Source organism: Olea europaea, chromosome 20 (assembly GCF_002742605.1).
Source record: "Olea europaea var. sylvestris chromosome 20, O_europaea_v1, whole genome shotgun sequence".
In the NCBI taxonomy this organism is placed as follows: domain Eukaryota; kingdom Viridiplantae; phylum Streptophyta; class Magnoliopsida; order Lamiales; family Oleaceae; genus Olea; species Olea europaea.
Genome location: NC_036256.1, coordinates 15,149,149 through 15,168,541, shown reverse-complemented (window position 1 = coordinate 15,168,541; position 19,393 = coordinate 15,149,149). Strand labels below are relative to the sequence as shown.

General features: G+C 31.3%; 1 long non-coding RNA gene across 1 annotated transcript; it reads right to left on the bottom strand.

Moving 5' to 3' along the window:
- Nucleotides 1-1,991: 1,991 nt before the first annotated feature.
- Nucleotides 1,992-7,276, bottom strand: LOC111369773. The gene is made up of 2 exons (XR_002698251.1): nt 5,025-7,276; nt 1,992-4,936 (listed from the first exon to the last, which is right to left on the bottom strand). It is a non-coding gene; the product is annotated as an uncharacterized LOC111369773 (long non-coding RNA).
- Nucleotides 7,277-19,393: the final 12,117 nt, after the last annotated feature.

Below are 19,393 nucleotides of genomic sequence, written 5' to 3'. Positions count from 1 at the left end.
CTCAACTTCTTCAAGTTAAAACTTCACTACCATCATTTTACTTTTGCAAGTTATGGTATCAATATTTTCTTGGAATACGCCCACCATCAACTTGGAAGCATTCAAAAGAAGAGGTTCTTAAAGCTTTGAACTCGAGAAAAAAAAAATGAAAATAATTTTTATATAAAAAAATAGTGTTAATAATTTTTTTATCAGTAAATGTGAATTATTATAGATCAAAAATCATGTAAAAGTACACCTGACATACCTAACTAATCAAAGGTCTAGTGTGAGTACAAGTACACTAGGCATACCCGAAGAAACAAAGATTAATTGCAAATACAAATACACTGGGCATATCCAAGTGAGCGATATGGAAAGATGAATGAAGACGAAATCTAAATACCCAACGTAGAAAACTCAAATTGAATCAAAACATAAGAATACAAAAAAGAACATAATTTTGTATATGTGTGTTTTGATCATTCGAATAGTACTCTCAACCTGGGGTTTAAATCCTCAAAAATCCTCCTGTTACGTGCCATCCATAATTGGTAAACAATGCTTGCAAGAGCTATCCGCTTTGCTTTGCCAAGTAGTTCTTCAAGCCTTTTTTTTAATCCACTTCAATGCACTAGGTTGAGTAGACATGGAGCGCCTAATGCCCAACCGATCACGGATTTGTCCCCTACAGCAAAACTGATTGGACAGGAGAAAAAAGATGGTGCTCAATCTCGTCGGCAATTACATAGAAAATATACCTTCGGTCAATTTCCAAATGCTTCAAGTTGTCCTTTGTTAGTAACTTCGATTTAGCTCCTAAACAAAGGATAAAAGCATGTTTCAAGGTGATGTAAACATTCCAATTAGTGCTATCCAGTCTGATTCATCCCCTTTGGCCTAGGAAAATCATAAGTTACTGTCACACTTAATGTGCCTGAGACTATGCATGTTGCCAATCTGTCCATTGCAGCGTGAGTTGCTTGATCAGACCGTGCACTGCCCATTGGTCATATTTAATCTTTTCCCCATCTTTTTTCAGTAAAGGCAAAACTAGCTTGGACTAGTCTGTTAGCCATTTATTAGTTGTGATGGCTTTGGCATAGGCAATGTCTTGTCTTATGTCGATGCATTAAAGTACGGATATTCAAGAGTTGTGCATATTTTACAAGGCAATGATTGATATGATGTTGATGCATGCGGTGGGATTTCTTGACAACATGTGCAGTATTGTCGATGGAAGTATAGAATTTCTTGATGATCGTCGACGAAATACTTCTATTACTTACACATCTGGCAAGTTTATGAAGCTCATTTGGTAGGGTAAAAAGAATTATATAATAGGATTTAACATTTGAGCATAACAATGTCCAATAATTTTACAACATTATTATCCAAATGTAAGTTAGAATTTCAAAAAAAAAAAAAAAAAAAGAATTATAACATATAAACAGTGGCGATATATGCATTTTTTGTAGTGGAGCACACTCAAACTTTTCAAAAAATGACGAAAAAATTTAAATATTCGATATCTAATTACAATTGATTTCTACGAATTCTTATACTTTGATAATGTTGCCTAATAATGCTGTCTTTATTTCAATTTTTGATGAAATTCCCAGTTCCCAAACAAAATTTAAACAATTGCTCCATTCAATCCCTAACATTTACATACTAGTTGGCTAGTTCAACAAATCCGTAGACATTCACAAATCATAAATCATATATTCAAATTCGATCAAGGCATATTCAATTCCTAACATTTACATGCGTAGTTCAACAAATTCAGAGAGATTCCCTGATAAAATCAGAAGCATATATATAAAGCTTAAAGGCAAATTTTGGAATGAAAATCTTGATTGCTGTATCTTTATTCATCAACAAATCGACCTATATATAGGCTATACAAACAATAGACTTAGCAAAATAATAGCTTGACATGGGACCACTAACCAATTTGCAGCAACAAAATCCTAAAGACCAGGTAAAAGACACACACGTGAATAACAAACTAAAACAGATTCCAAGTAATTAAAAATATAAATCCAATAAAATAATCAACAATCCCTCATTTAAACTAAATGTTTCAAACGTTCAGTTTAACAATTATGTACACCAAATCTCAAATTCAATTCTCCAGAGTACAAACTCCAAGTAATTTCCTCAGCTTCAGAAAGCTAGCAAATTTGAGGGGTTTAGTAAAGATATCAACTATTTGATCTTCACTTTTGCAGTAAAGAAGATCAATAATTCCATCCTTGGTAAGATCACACAATAAGTGGTATCTCCATCTACGTGCTTGCATCTTCCATGAAAAGTAGGATTCTTTGAGAGCTTGATTGTTAAACTATTATCACAAAAAATATGAGTAGAACCTAGTTGCTTGAACTGAAGTTTCTCAAGCATTTCCTTAACCAAAGTGCTTGACAAGCACAAGAATTGCTGCAACAAATTCTGCCTCGGTTGTTGATAGAGTAACTAATGTTCATTTCATTGATGACCACGAAACAGTTGCAGAACCAAACATAAAGATATCCATATGTGCTTCTTCTATCTTCCAAATCCCCAGCATAATCACTATCTGTGAATCCAAACAATCCTGATTTTCACCACTTTTTTAGAATAGCCCAAGATCAGTAGTACCACGCAAGCACCAAAGGATCCTTTTTGCAGCTAGAAGATGAATCTCTTTTCGACTCTCCATACTGGTTGTATTATATGAGGTTTTGTTTCTATCAAATACATCAAACTTCCAGCTATTTTATTGTAAAGAGTCTTATTAACTTATCTTCCTGCTGAATCCTTTACAAGCTTCAATCCTTGTTCTACTGGAGTAACGATATGAATGCAGTTTTTCATTTGACACTTCTCTAAAATTTCTTCAGCTTATTTTTTCTTTTTTGAGAAATAAGAATTCCAGCAGGAGATTGCACTACTTCTATGCCAAGAAATAATGCATTTGCCCAAGGTCAAACATATCAAACTCTAGCTTTGTTGATTGCTTAAACTTTTCAAACATACCCTTGTCATATAAATTAAATCATCTACATACAATCATATCATTAGCACTTTTCATTCCCCTTCAATTTTTGTGTAAACAATATGCTCTTATGGACATTGTTTTTTCCTTAAGGAATAAGCATCTATATGATTATACCAAGCTCTAGGTTCATGTTTTAGTCCATATAGTGCTTTCTTAAGTTTATAAACCTTATGCTCACTACCTAATTTCACATAACCAGGAGGTTGATCAACAAATACCTCTTCTTGCGAGTCTCCATATAAAAATCCCGATTTCACATCCAATTGGAACATGGGCCATGAATGTTGAGCTGCCAACACAATCATCAATCTAATTGTGTCATGTCTTGCAACTTGAGCGAACAATTCTTTGTAATCCACGCCAAACTCTTGCTTTTAACCTTTAGCTACTAGGTGCGCCTTATATTTATCAATTGTACCATTCTCTTTTAATTTCGTCTTGTAAACCCACTTGACACCAATTATCTTCTGCCCTTTTAGAAGCTCAGTTAGCTCCCAAGTATTATTCCTTTCAATGGCTTAAATCTGTTCATCCATAGCCTTCTTCCACTTCCGTTCTTTGACAACAACCTCAAAAGTTGTGGGATCAAAATTTAAAAATAGAGCAAAGTGTGTAAATGGGTCCTCAAAATCAGCAATTCTTGTTATCTCATAATTTGACATCCATGCTGGCCTTTATCTAACACGTTGAGGACGTGAATCTGCTGTAGCATCAACCTATTCATCATTTCTTGTGGCTACTGATCAAATTTCAGAAGTTATGGAAGGTTCATCTTGAGAATTTTTGGGAGCAGGGATTGCTGGAGCTTGTTGCATAGTTTCCTCCTCATTTTCACTCTCAAAATCTGCTGGAACATGTTGCTCATCAGTGTTGCTAATCCAAAACCATGTTTTTTCTTCATCAAAAACTACGTCATGACTAATGATAATTTTCTTTGTGGTAGGATTATACAATTTATAACCCTTTGAATAATCACTAACACCAAGAAAAATACTTTTTTCACCTTTGCCATCTGACTTTTTTTTTTTTTTTCCCCATCTGAAACATGCACATACGCTATACACCCAAAACTCGAAAATGATCAACAGTTGGTCTACGCCCATTCCATGCTTCTTCAGGAGTTATATTTTAAACAGCTAGTGTAGGGCTCCTATTCAAAATATAAACACTCCAATTAACCGCTTCAGCCCAAAAGCTTTTTAGAACTCTTCTCCTTTGCAAAAGACTTCGCACCATATTCAAAATAGTGCGATTTTTCCTCTCACAAACACCATTTTGTTTAGGTGTATAAGTTGCAGTCAGCTGTGTTCTAATTCCATGTTTATCCCAAAATTCACCAAATTCTTTTGAGTTATATTCTCCACCACGATCTGTGCGTAATATTTTGGTCGGGGTGCCAGATTCTTTTTCAACTAGTGCTTTAAATTTTTGAAAAATAATGAAAGCATATGATTTTTCCTGCAAAAAATGAACCCAGGTCATCAATAAACAACATAAAATATCATTTACCATCATTAGATATTGGATTTATCGGCCAACACATGTCGGAATGCACTAGTTCTAGCATTTCCTTTGCCCTCCACGACTTTCTTTTTGGGAAGACATCTCGATGTTGTGTACTAATAATACATTCTTCACACAACTCTAAAGATGTCTCAAATTTTGGAAGGCCCACCACCATATTTTTCTGTTGCAAGGTCTTCAATCCACCAAAATTGAGATGGCCGAAGCGAAAGTGCATAATCAAGCTATATCTTTTAATTTTGCAATAAGACATGAGTGAGTGGTACGATAAAGATACAAGGGAAACATCCTATTTGCTGTCATTTTCACTTGAGCAATCTCATATTCCATCTTGGATTCTGCATAATCCATCTTTAATAGAAATCCCAAATCCCTTTTCTTGAAGTTGGCCTGCACTCAACAAAATTGTCTTTAAATCAGGAACATAAAGATCAGTAGAAATAATTTGCATAGTATTTCCCTTTGTATGAATTGTTACCTTTCCTTTCCCCATAACAGAAATAGTGGAATTATCTCCAAACTTCACAATATTGTGCAAAGATTCATCCAAGTCGAAAAATGCCGTCTTATCTCCACACATGTGGTTGCCGCAACCAGTGCCTAAATACTACCACATATTTTGTTGATTTTATTCCTTCGTGTGACATACCACCGAAAGAGGCACCTCTTCTTCTTTTTCTACAAAGTTAGTTCTTCCTCCAGGTTGCTTATTCAAATTAGTTCGACATTCTGACTGATAATGGCCATAACTGTGACATATATAGCACTCAACATTGGACTTGTTTGTTGATTGTAGTCTATAAGAAGTTGAATGGTGACCACCACATCCTCCATCTCTTCCTAGAAATTGATTTTCATGGTATTGTTGTTGGTTTCCATGTTCATTGATGCCTCTTCCTCCTCTGCCTCGACCTTTGCCTTTTCCCCTGTATGCTCTAATTGGAGTTTAGTGAGTTTCTATTGAGGCCTTTAATGCTTGCTCTTCCTTTTTCTGCTGGATAAATTTTTGCTCATTAAACAACAATGAACTTTGAATTCATCAATTCAAAAATTATCAAGATCCTTTGACTCTTCAATTGAGCAAACCTCATAATTATATTTTGGCGTCATCGATCAAAGAATCTTTTCCACTACAGTTATGTCCTCAATCTTTTCACCATGGACTCACATCATGTTGCTAATCGACATAGTTCTTGAGAAAGATCTAAGACAGATTTCCCTGATTTCATTCGAAGTGTTTCGAACTCAGTATGTAATGCTTGGAGTTGCTATCTTCTTGCCCTTGTAGACCCTTGAAACATTTTCTTTATTGAATCCCATATGTGTTTGGTGGTGTCCTCGCAAAGAATAGTTTTCAAAATTGAGCGATCAATTGCTTGGAAGAGATAGTTCTTTGCTTTAAGGGCCTTTAACTGCTGTCCTTCAAGTTCAATTCTTTGTTGGTATGATAAAACTATGCCAGTTGCTGGTTCTGCTACTCCAACTTCAACAATCTACCAATACTCTTTAGACCGGAAAGAATTCTCTATTAACATGCTCTAGATTATAATAACCATCAAAACGTGGACTTGCAGGTTACACAAAGTTTTCAGAGGTCATCGTTCTCTACGGCTGCTTCAAAAAGAGAATAAATAAAAAAAATAGCTGCTTCTCCTCATAATTTTATCTCCCAAAGACTCTATTTATGACTCTCTCAACCTCCCTTTTGTAAACCCTTACAACTCACTTTCTCACACATTAACCAGCTCTGATACCACTGATAAAATCAGAAGCATATATATAAAGCTTAAAGGCAAAATCTGGAATAGATATCTTGACTGCTTTATCTTTGTTCATCTACAAATCAGCTTATATATATAGGCTATACAACCAATAGACTTAGCAAAATAATAGCTTGACATGGGACCACTAACCAATCTGCAACAACAAAATCCTAAAGACTAGGTAAAAGACACGTGTGAATAACAAACTAAAACAGATTCCAAGTAATTAGAAATATAAATCCAATAAATTAACCAACATTCCCAAATCACAACTCATATATTTGGATTTCACTTTTCATTATAACTAATTGTCAAGAATAATTTGTTGCAATGAAAACTAGAAATCAGAAATACTCATTAACTAGTCTACATTAAATTTATTCATAATTATACAGGACCCGAAACAAGATTTCAAATGCAAAAGAGGTTAATTTAGTAACTAGAATTGGTCTTGATTCTTGAACAATATATTTGGGATATATGGAGGAAAACTACATCGAAAGGCAACTCTAGTCCATATTTCAAAAATGGCTGATGTTATAAACCCCATCCTCTAAAAGAAGTTGCCATTTTTCCAAATGTGTCTTTCAACCGGAGATCAAGAGATGCAAGTAAAATCAAAAGTTCAAAACAAAAAATAATTCAAAGACTAAAGTCTGTAGGATCTGTACTAACCTTGGGTCCTTGGGAAGCAGACGGCTATGGCGAAGGACGACGCTGGCAACTGTCAATTATGGGAGGTAGATCGCGGACTGCTGAAACAACAGCAGCACTCGCAAAATCAAATGAATCGACAGGGCAGCAACATCACTCGATTGAACCGGCCGCACAACTGGATGTTGGATGGAGTTTGAGTTTGACAGTGACTCCAATCGTCGGCAACACTCAAGGCAAGAAGGGGATTAGGGGAGGAAATAGCCTAAAAATAATGACAATCTCTAAGATTAGGGTAAGAAATGAAAACATTTGAAAAATATTCTTTAAACAATAATCTTTCAAAGAAATTGTAATCAAAGCCACCACAATGTATAAAAATCTTCAAATAAAAACTTATACTGGACCAATCCACACAACAGGAGTATGGTTAGATTTAAACTGTGTAGATAAAAATAAAGCTATTGAAACGTGGATGAAAAGTTCAGATTTAGCAATACAATTTAATAAATGGGAAACATATACAACTTTTAGATTTATAGAACATACATTCAGAGGAATTGTTTCTGAATGGTAGAGAAAGTTATCAGAAATTATTAAAGGAATAATAAAATATGGAGTAAATAGAACTGAGGTATTAGATAATAGAAATACTCTAAATGAACAAAATATACAGAAAATATTAAAAAGATTTGAAAAAATCTTAAAAACAGAATTTTTAGGAGATAGGTATACTTCTAATGAAGAAGAAAGAAAACAAGATGAATATAATCAATGAATGATTGCAATAAAAAATTTAAAGATATGTGATATGTGTGAATTAGAAAGATACACATGTAAGTTTGACGAATTATATTATATATTAAATCAAGGAGATTATCAGGAAAACAAACCTATACTAAGATCTTATTTTACAAAATTATCATTCCCATGGAGAATTAAGTTATTAAAAGAATATGAGAAATTATTACCTCTAGGAGAAGAGGAATGAGTTAAAATAGATAGTTTTGGAAGTAGAATTGAATTTACAAAAAGAATGATAGACATGTGGTGTAGAGAAGCACTATAAAATAAGAAAGCTTATAAAATAAGAAAGAATTCATTATGTTGTTATAAAAATAATGACCAAGTTGAACAATTTGGATGCCATAAGAAGAAATATAAACCATATAAGAAATATAAAAGAAAATTCAAAAATTATAAAAAATTCAATAAAAGGAATTTTAAACCATATAAAAAATATTTCAAGAAAAGAAATTGGAATAAGAAATTTAAATCAAGAAACATTAAAAAATATAAAGGTTTTATTTGTAATGAAGAAGGACACATTGTCCCTCAATATCCTAAAAAGAAAGATAGACAAAATATAAAAGCTCTTATAATTTATGAAAAATTTCAAGAAGATAGTGATATAGAACCAATTGAATATTTTGAAGATCTAAGTAGTGAATGCAGTAGCATTTATGAATTAGATACATCCTCATCAGAAGAAGATTATGGGGAGAGTATATATGAATCAGGAGATACAACAATCAGAAATAGAAATTGAAACAACTGAAAAAGTTGAAGATTCTATAGAAGGTATTAATCAAGAGATTACCTTTGATATTAAAAAATATGCAGGAATTACTAAGAAAATATTAGACCTACAAGAAAAAGATGTATTCCATCAAGGATTCTTAAGAATTTTACCAAGAGTAAATAAAACAATTGTAAGTATGAACTATAAAAAAATGTCTATCAATATAGAAGATAATATAGGAAAAGCAAGAATTCCTATAATAACAAAAGAATGGGTAAAACAAAAGCTATCCAAAATCCCAGAAAATGTAAGAAACAAATTCAAATGTATTGAATTAGGAGGAGTCCAGATAATGGTAAAAGGATTCTTTAGAGAAGGTATGAATATACCAATAGAAATCTACTGTATGGATAATAGAATCTTACAAAATCCTATAGATGCTCTATGAGGAACAGTTGTAGGAAACTTAGTCTATCAAAAGATAATATTTACAGTAAAATCAAGTTATGCAATATTTTTAAATGATGAAAATATTGACCAAAGTTTCAATCTATACTATAGAATTGAAAACTTGAAAATGTTACGAAGAAGTAAGGCTATTAGTATAAGCATAAAATCAATTTTTGCTTTTAGTACTAGCCATTATAATAATCTAAAAAAGATAACTGATAACATTATCATACATAAAGATTTTGAGGAATTAGCACAATATATACCTCCTAGAAAATACCAAGAACATGAAGTTACTATACCAGAACAAATAATACTTGATTTTCATAAACAAGCAAAAGAAATTAATTCTGAAGGAAAATTAATAAGAAGAAATAGTGTCAGCTTAGAAGGAGACAATCTTATTGCAAGATTTCCCTCTAGACAAGACTCTAGGATAAGCAGACTTAAAAATTTAAGCATTGTTGAACCATCAAGTTTACAATATTACATTAAGACAAGATATGTAAACCAAGAAGGGTTTAAGAAGAATCTTCTTGTCCTCATAGATATTGGAGCATATAAAAGTCATGTAAATGCCAAGTTTGTCAATCATTTAATATACTTTGAAATACCAGAACCATATATATTTAAGGATTATTTAGGAAATAATCTTGAAATAAGAAAATATGTTAAATTCCCTCTTATACTTGTAGGAGAGGATCAGAAAGAATATATTAAAAAAATAATTTTATATAAAGATGAGTTATATGGAGTAGATCGTTCACCTATTCTATTAGGAATGAACTTTCTTGAAAAATATAGTCCTTATAAAATATGTCAAAGATATTTAAAAATAACAGTTGATGATAACCCAATCATCATACCAAGAATAGATGAAAATATGAAATCATTGTTATCATGGAAAGAGTAATAAGTACTAATCCTATGAGTCCATATATTGAAATTACACTCAATATAAAAAGTTATTGTAGAATTAAATTTCATGCTTACTTAGATACAGGAAATACAATAAGCTTATGCTTACCAAATGTACTACCATCTGAATACTGGAAATACAATTCAAAGAAGATAGTCACTGCTACAACAGCAGGTGGAAATAAGGTAATATACAACAAGTATGCTACGCAAGTACCTTTTCTAATTTCCTTTTGGAGAAGTATTTGTTGATACAATATATATGTCAACCACAATAGGATGTGATATTTTATTAGGACAAAATTTTCTATTAAAATATGCACCATTTACACAATATATTAATATGTATATTTTCACAACACCTTATGCACATAAATTATTTACACAAAAAATAAATAAAGCTGTTACAATTGCATATAGGGATATAAACCATCAGAGTTTCTCAACCCAGCGTGGTGGATGTTGGAGTACAAAAAAATTTAAACCAGTTTACAGTCTTAAAAATGACAACAGAAAATAGGTTGGAAAAATTGAAAAAAGAAATTTCTGAAACATATTCTGAAAATCCATTAGAAAAATGGAATACAGACAAAGTAAAGGCAAAGATAGAATTAATCAATCCAGACACTATAGTAAGAGTCAAACCTATGAAATATAGTGTTGATGATCAAAAAGAATTTAAAAACCAGATAAAAGAATTGCTAGAAGCCAGATTGATTAGGCCTAGTAAAAGCCCACATAGCAGCCCAACCTTTATGGTTAGAAAACATAGTGAGATAAAAAGAGGAAAAGCCAGAATGATAATAAACTACAAAAAGTTAAATGAAATTACTAAGTTTGATGGATATTATTTACCAAATAAGGACACCCTTATTAAGCAAGTACAAAATAAAAAGATATTTTCAAAATTTGATTGTAAGTCAGGGTTTTGGCAAATCATGCTTACAGAAGAAAGTAAACCACTAACTACATTCAGTACCCCCAATCCTTTAGGACAATACGAATGAAATGTAATGCCATTTTGGTTAAAAAATGCACCACAGAAATTCCAAAGAAGAATGGACGAGGTAATAAAACCAATTACTCATTTCTGTATTGCATATGTTGATGATTTATTTATTCATTCAAATAACATTGATGAACAAATTGAATATCTTGATAAATTCTGTTATATTATGAAAAAACATGGTATTACACTTTTTCAAAAGAAAGTTGAGATAGCTAGAACAGAAATTGAATTTTTAGGATTATTTATTAAAGAAGGAGAATTGCAATTGCAATCCCATATTGGAGAAAAATTTCAAGAATTTCCTGAAAAAATCAAAGATAAAAAATAATTACAAAACTTCCTTGGTATATTAAATTATGCTGGAGGATTCATTGAAAATTGTGCCAAATTAAAAAATTATTTTCTTCCAAAGTTAAGAAAAAATATAACGTGGTCTTGGAAAAACAAGATTCTGAAAATATAAATAAAGTTAAAGAAGAGTTAAAGGTATTGCCCAAACTAGTAATACCACAAGAAAAAGATTTCTTTATTCTTGAAACTGATACTTTAGATTATTACTGGGGAGCAGTCTTAAAAGTAAAAAAGAATCATAAAGAATATAAATGTGAAAAAGATTGTGCTTGTCCTGAGATACTTGCAGGTTATACATCAGGAACCTTTGAAGAAGTTGAAACAAGATATGAGACAAACAGAAAAGAACTCATTACTGTTAAAAGAGAAGTTCAAAAATATGAAGATTATTTATTACCAAAGAAATTCTTGATTAGAACTGATAATACTCAAGTCAAAGCATTTTTGAAAAATAATGTTGATCCATCTATTACTAATAGATATATTATTAGAATACAAATTTGGTTCTCATATTTCAAATTTGATATTGAATATATTAAAGGAAAAACTAACTTTCTTCCTGATTATCTTAGCAGGGATGGAGCTAGAACAACTAAGGAAGAAAGTTCAAATACTTGAGATAAAAGTTTTCTATTTGGAAACCCAAATTCAAAATATCCAAGATAGCATTCGAGGCAAAAATATAGCCCTTGAGGCAGAAGTTACTTGTACCAAGACTAGTATCCCTTCGCAAGAACTTGTGAATACTAACGCTCTCCCAGAGAATAAAGGGAAAGAAAAGATGGTAATAGGAACCCCTTTACAGGGAATACTCAAACCTATTACTGATAATAAAGATATTCAAGATATCAAAAGAGAAGGTAGCTCTTCACAGAGCCAAACTCAATCTAAACTTTCTATTGAAAGAATAGATCCTAAAGATATTGTCAAGATATGTCATGAATAAAAAATTTCCAGAAAAGATAACCATGAAGAAGTAACACTCTTTATTGTTATTTTCAATATTTTATCAGATTGGTATCTGGAGATTGGAAAGTGGATGAAGACTCTCCACTATTCAAAATACAACAAGATAAATTTTTATCCAGGAGCACCAGCCAACTGGGTTCGAATTTCCTTTGAAATAAGAAATATACTTTGTATATATCCTAACAAAGATCTCAAAGAAATAGCTCAACTTCCAGCCAACATCAGGAAAGCTGTTAAAAGATATACTGAAATTGTTAAAACAACAAATATATATATATATATCAGATTCCATTCAGCAACAATGGAATGGGATCCTGTCCTTTAATATATGCATCCATCGTTCCATGTGATCAAAATGGGACTTACAAATCAAAAATTTTTGCCCAACCAATCAAAAGGTTGTTAAAAATGGATATCAAGATATTCTTAATATGATGCACTACAGAAGAGTTAAAGGCTACAAAGAGATATTTGAACATATAACCCAGATAATTACTGAGAAAGAAAAAATATGGGTTTATCCATCTGAAAATCATATTATATATTCCAATGCAAGGATGGCTACCAAAGAAGAAGATATTTGTTATCTCGATCATTTATTATCTGCAATTATTTCCAACCAAGTAAATGGATCAGAAGATATGGCCAAAGAATTATGTAAATTACTTTGGAATTACAGTGATCACCACTGTGAATACTGTGTAGTAGAAGATATGAGTCAAGCATCCCTTAATGATGAAAAATTCCCTGCAGAATTCTTTGATTCAAAAATGGAAAAGTGATGGTGACAAAAGTAGCCCTTTATCATTACTTTAATAAAGAAATTTATTAAAGAAAAACTGTGGCTACTAAAGTCAGGAAATAATGCAAGAAAAAGTCTTCATTATTGTGACTACTCACCCACCAATTGTTACAAGTGGTAGCCAAACTCAAAACATAAGGCATCTAATTTCAAAAGGAGAGGTCCACTAGCAAGAAGATAATAAAAAAATTCGGTGGAGATAAGATGGCCTAGCTACCCAACAAAGAAAGGTGAAAAACATCTGTCCAAGATAAGATTCCAAAATCTCCTATAAAAAGGGGCATGAAGGAAGAAGGAAGGCATCTCGAAATAGTTTATCTCTTAAACATATCTGAGAGAAATCTTTTGTAATCTGTATACACCACTTGTATTCAGAAAAAATATTAGATAGCCTGAAGATAGGAAAGCGTGTAATAAGGTAATCACTTATGGAGTTCTAAACTTCATAAGGTGAGTACCAAAGGTATGTAAATATAGTTTGTAAGCATGTACAATTTCAATTTATGAATATCAAAGTAAAATTTATTATGTTCAACAAAGCTGACATAAAAGGATTTCGTTAAGTTTCTCATGATTCCTCGGCAGCACAGATAGAGATTTTAAAAGATTTTCAAAACATTGATTTTGAACGGATGTTAGCCATGCCAAAGTACCCGTCTTTGATAAATGGTTTAGGGGAAAAATGCAGTTTTCTAACAAAATTTGTAGCACCTTGTGTGTGAGTTATCTTTTAAAATTTCGTTCCAAGTAGGAACTTGATTCTGAAAAGATTTTGGATAGAGGTGAAAATAGAGACTATGGATACTGTGAGATAGCGTCTGTGGAAATACGGCTAGTTCTCTAGAATGAGAAGTGCAACCTTAATTGAAAAGCCTTTTGTGGAAGCAGTTGTGGACCCAAATGATTTCAAAAATATTTTAAATATTTACTTGATTCAGAAGATTGACTAAGTACATGCAAAGTATCTATAAGAGCATACTAGAGGGAAAGCCTGTTTATTTCCACTTGATTACTGTAAGTTATTTACTTGTTTTTTAAATGCTCATGTTTTAATTATTTTAATGAACAATTCACATGCATCTACTTCCACTATTAAGGATGATAATAATCTTATTTTATTTCTAGATGAAAAAGATGTTTCGTTCTTACTTAAACTAGATAAAAAATCTGATGATATATTTCTTGTTGGTAAAGAAAAAATTGAAGAAATATATAGAGATATAGATTATAATTGTAGAAATAATATACGATTTGATCCTGTAGAAACTAGTAGAGAAATAAGAAAGGTAGAAGATATTATAACCAAACATAGAAATATACAAGAAGAAATTTCAAAAGGATTATTTAAAGGATATATAACCAAGAAAGGCCAACCTATAATCTTTGAAGAACTATTAAAATATAAAGAATAGTTAAAGGTGTTCAAAAGATTGAAAAATATAGATATAGGTCCTGATTGATAAATCCTTAAAGATATAAGATAGATCTTGCAAATAATTTTAGTAAGGGTAAAATAGTTCTTTTAATAGGAAAGGCTATTGTGGAAAATAGGCTCAATAATTCAGCCAATATAAAAACTACCCCGAATTAGGGAAGGGTTCAAGTAAGTGGAAATTAAGGGACGATTGGATTTTTTATTTTTATTTTTCAAATTTGCAGCTGTATTGGGGGGTACTTTTTAGAAAGGCTGGAAAATTCTTCCAATTTTTCACAATAGCCTCTTTTGTTAAAAATACTATTTTGCCCTTACTAAATTTATTTGCAAGATATGTCTTATATCTTTAAGGATTTTTCAATCAGGACCTATATCTATATTTTTCAATCTTTCGAACACCTTTAAATATTCCTTATATTTTAGTAGTTCTTCAAAGATTATAGGTTGTCCTTTCTTGGTTATATATCCTTTAAATAATCCTTCTGAAATTTCTTCTTGTATATCTCTATGTTTAGTTATAATATTCTCTACTTTTCTTATTTCTCTACTAGTTCCTACAGAATCAAATCCTATATTATTTCTACAATTATAATCTATATCTCTATATATTTCTTCAATTTTTTCTTTACCTACAGGAAATATATCATCAGATTTTTCGTCTAATTTAAGTAAAAACGAAACATCTTTTTCATCTAAAAATAATATGAGATTATTATCATTAGTGGATGTGGATACTTGTGAATTGTTCATCAGAATAATTAAAACATAAGCATGTAAAAATAAGTAAATAACTTACAGTAATCAAGTGGAAATAAACAAACTTTCCCTTCAGTATGCTCTTATAGATGCTTTGCATGTACTTAATCAATCTTCTGAATCAAGTAAAGATTTAGAATGTTTTTGAAATCATTTGGGTCCACAACTACTTCCGCAAAAGGCTTTTCAATTAAGGTTGCATTTCTCACTCTAGAGAACTAGTCGTGTTGCCACAAACGCTATCACACAGTATCTAGAGTCTCTGTTTTCACCTTTATCCAAACTCTTTTCAGAATAAAATTCTTACTTGGAACGAAATTTTAAAAGATAACTCACACACAAGATGCTACAATTTTGTTAGAAAACTGCATTTTTCCCCTAAATCATTCATCAAAGACGAGAACTTTGGCATGGCTAACATCCATTCAAAATCAAAATTTTGAAAATATTTTAAAATCTCTATCTGTACTGCCGAGGAATCATGAGAAATTTAACGAAATCCTTTTATGAAAGTTTTGTTGAAAATAACAAACTTTATTTTGATATTTATAAACTGAAATTGTACATGCTTACAAACTATATTTACAAACCTTTGGTACTCACCTTATGAAGTTTAGAACTCCATAAGTGATTAACTTATTACACGCTTTACTATTTTCAAGCTATCTAATATTTTTTTGAATACAAGTGGTGTATACAGATTACAAAAGATCTATCTAAGATGTGTTTTCTCTGAGTGTTTTAGAGATAAGCTATTTCGAGATATCCTCCTTCTTCCTTCTTGCCTCCTTTTATAGAAGCTTTTGGGAATCTTATCTTGACAGATGTTTTCCATCTTTCTTTGTTGGGTAGCTAGACCATCTTATCTCCACCGAATTTTTCCATTATCTTCTTGCTAGTGGACCTCTCCTTTTGAAATTAGATACCTTATCTTTTGAGTTTGTCTGCCACTTGTAACAATTGGTGGGGGTAGTTACAATTATGGAGACTTTTCTTGCACTATCTTCTGTCTTTTAGTAGGCACAGTTTTTCTTTAATAAATTTCTTTATTAAAGTATTGATAAAGGGCTACTTTTGTCACCATCACTTTTCCATTTTCGAATCAAAGAATTCTGCAGGGAATTCTTCACTATTAAGAGATGCTTGGCTCGTATCTTCAACTACACAGTATTCACAATGGTGATCACTGTAATTCCAAAGTAATTTGCATAGTTCTTTAGCCATATCTTCTGATCCATGCACTTGATTGGAAATAATTGCAGATAATAAATGGTCGAGATAACAAATATCTTCTTCCTTAGTAGCCATCCTTGCATTGGAATAGATAATATGATTTTCAGATGGATAAACCCATATTTTTTCTTTCTCAATAATTATCTGAGTTACATGTTCAAATATCTCTTTGTACCATTTTGTTCTTCTGTATGGCATCATATTTAGAATATCTTGATATCCATTTTTAACAACCTTTTGATTGGTTGGTAAAAAATGTTGATTTGTAAGTCCCATTTTTATCACATGGAACGATGGATGCATATATTCAAGAACAGGATCCCATTCCATGGTTAGTGAATGGAATCTGATATATATATTTGTTGTCTTGACAATTTCAGTATATCTTTTAACAACTTTCCTAATGTTGGCTGGAAGCTGAGCTATCTCTTTGAGATCTTTGCTAGGATATATACAAAGTATATTTCTTATCTCAAAAGAATTTCGAACCCAGTTGGCTGGTGCTCCTGGATAAAAATTTATCTTGTTGTATTTTGAATAATGGAGAGTCTTCATCCATTTTCCAATCTCCAGATAACAATCTGATAAAATATTAAAAATAACAATAAAGAGTGTTACTTTTTCATGGTTATCTTTTCTAGGAATTTTTGCTTCATGGCATATTTTGACAATATCTTTTGGATCTATCCTTTCAATAGAAAGTTTAGATTGAGTTTGGCTTTGTGAAGAGCTACCTTCTCTTTTGATATCTTGAATATCTTTATTACCAGTAATAGGTTCAGGTTTTCCCTGTGAAGGGGTTCCTACTACCTTCTTTTCTTTCCCTTTATCCTTGGGGAGAGCACTAGTATTCACAAGTCCCTGTGAATGGATACTAGTTTTGGTACAAGTAACTCCTGCCTCAAGAGCTATATTTTTGTCTCGAAGGCTATCTTGGATATTTTAAATTTGTGTTTCCAAATAGGAAACTTTTATCTCAAGTATTTGGACTTTCGTCCTTAATTGTTCCAGCTCCATCCCTGCTAAGATAATCAGGAAGAAAGTTAGTTTTACCTTTTATGTATTCAATATCAAATTTGAAATATGAAAACCAAATTTGTATCCTAATAATATATTTATTGGTAATAGATGGATCAACATTATTTTTCAAAAATGCTTTAACTTGAGTATTATCAGTTCTAATTAAAAACTTCTTTGGTAGTAAATAATCTTCATATTTTTGAACTCCTTTTTTCACAGCAATGAGTTCTTTTCTATTCGTCTCGTATCTTGTTTCTATTTCTTTGAATGTTCCTGATGTATAACCTGTAAGTATCTCAAGACAAGAACAATCTTTCTCACATTTATATTCTTTATGATTCTTTTTCACCTTTAACACTGCTCCCCAGTAATGATCTGAAGCATCAGTTTCAAGGATAAAGAAATCTTCTTCTTGTGGTATTACAAGTTTGGGCAATACCTTTAACTCTTCTTTAACTTTCCTTATATTTTTACAATCTTGTTCTTCCCAAAACTACATAATATTTTTTCTTAACTTTGGAAGAAAATAATTTTTTAATTTGGCACAATTTTCAATGAATCCTTCAGCATAATTTAATATACCAAGGAAGCTTTGTGATTGTTTTTTATCTTTGATTTTTTCAGGAAATTCTTGAAGTTTTTCTCCAATATGAGATTGCAATTGCAATTCTCCTTCTTTTATAAATAATCCTAAAAATTCTATCTCTGTTCTAGCTATCTCAACTTTCTTTTGAGAAAGTGTAATTCCATGTTTTTTCATAATATAACAGAATTTCTCAAGATGTTCAATATGTTCATCAATATTATTTGAATGAATAAGTAAATCATCAACACATGCAATACAAAAATGAGTAATTTGTTTGATTCCCTCATCCATTCTTCTTTGGAATATATGTGGTGCATTTTTCAACCCAAATGGCATTACATTCCATTCGTATTGTCCTAAAGGATTGGGGGTACTCAATGCAGTTAGTGGTTTACTTTTTTCTGTAAGCATGATTTGCCAAAACCCTGACTTACAATCAAATTTTGAAAATATCTTTTTGTTCTGTACTTGTTTAATAAGGGTGTCCTTATTTGGCAAGTAATATCCATCAAACTTAGTAACTTTATTTAATTTCTTATAATTTATCACCATTCTGGCTTTTCCTCTTTTTATTTCACTATGTTTTCTAACCATAAAGGCTGGGCTGTTATGTGGACTTTTACTAGGCCTAATTAGCTTGGCTTCTAGCAATTCTTTTATCTGGTCTTTAAATTCTTTTTGATCATCAACACTATATTTCATAGGTTTGACTCTAACAATAGTGTCTGGATTAGTTAATTCTATCTTTGCCTTTATTTTATCAGTATTCCATTTTTCTAACGGATTTTCAGAATATGTTTTAGAAATTTCTTTTTTCAATTTTTCTAATCTATTTTCTGTTGTCATTTTTAGGACTGTAACTGGTTTAAATTTTTCTGTACTCCAACATCCACCACGCTGGGTTAAGGAATTCTGATGGTTTATATCTGTATATGCTAGTGTAACAGTTTTATTTATTTTTGGTGTAAATATTTTATGTGCACAAGGTGTTGTGAACATATACTTATCAATCTATTGTGTAAATGATGCATATTTTAATAGGAAATTTTGTCCTAATAAAATATCACATCCAATTGTGGTTGACATGTATATTGTATCAACAAATACTTCTATAAAGGAAATTAGAAAAGGTACTTGCGTAGCATATTTGCTATATATTATCCTATTTCCACCTGCTGTTGTAGCAGTGACAATCTTTTTTGAATTGTATTTTCAGTATTCAGATGGTAATACATTTCGTAAGCATAAGCTTATTGTATTTCCTGTATCTAAGTAAGCATGAAATTTAATTCTACAATAGTTTTTTATATTAAGTGTGATTTCAATATATTGACTCATGGGGTTAGTACTTATTGCTCTTTCCATGATAACAATGATTT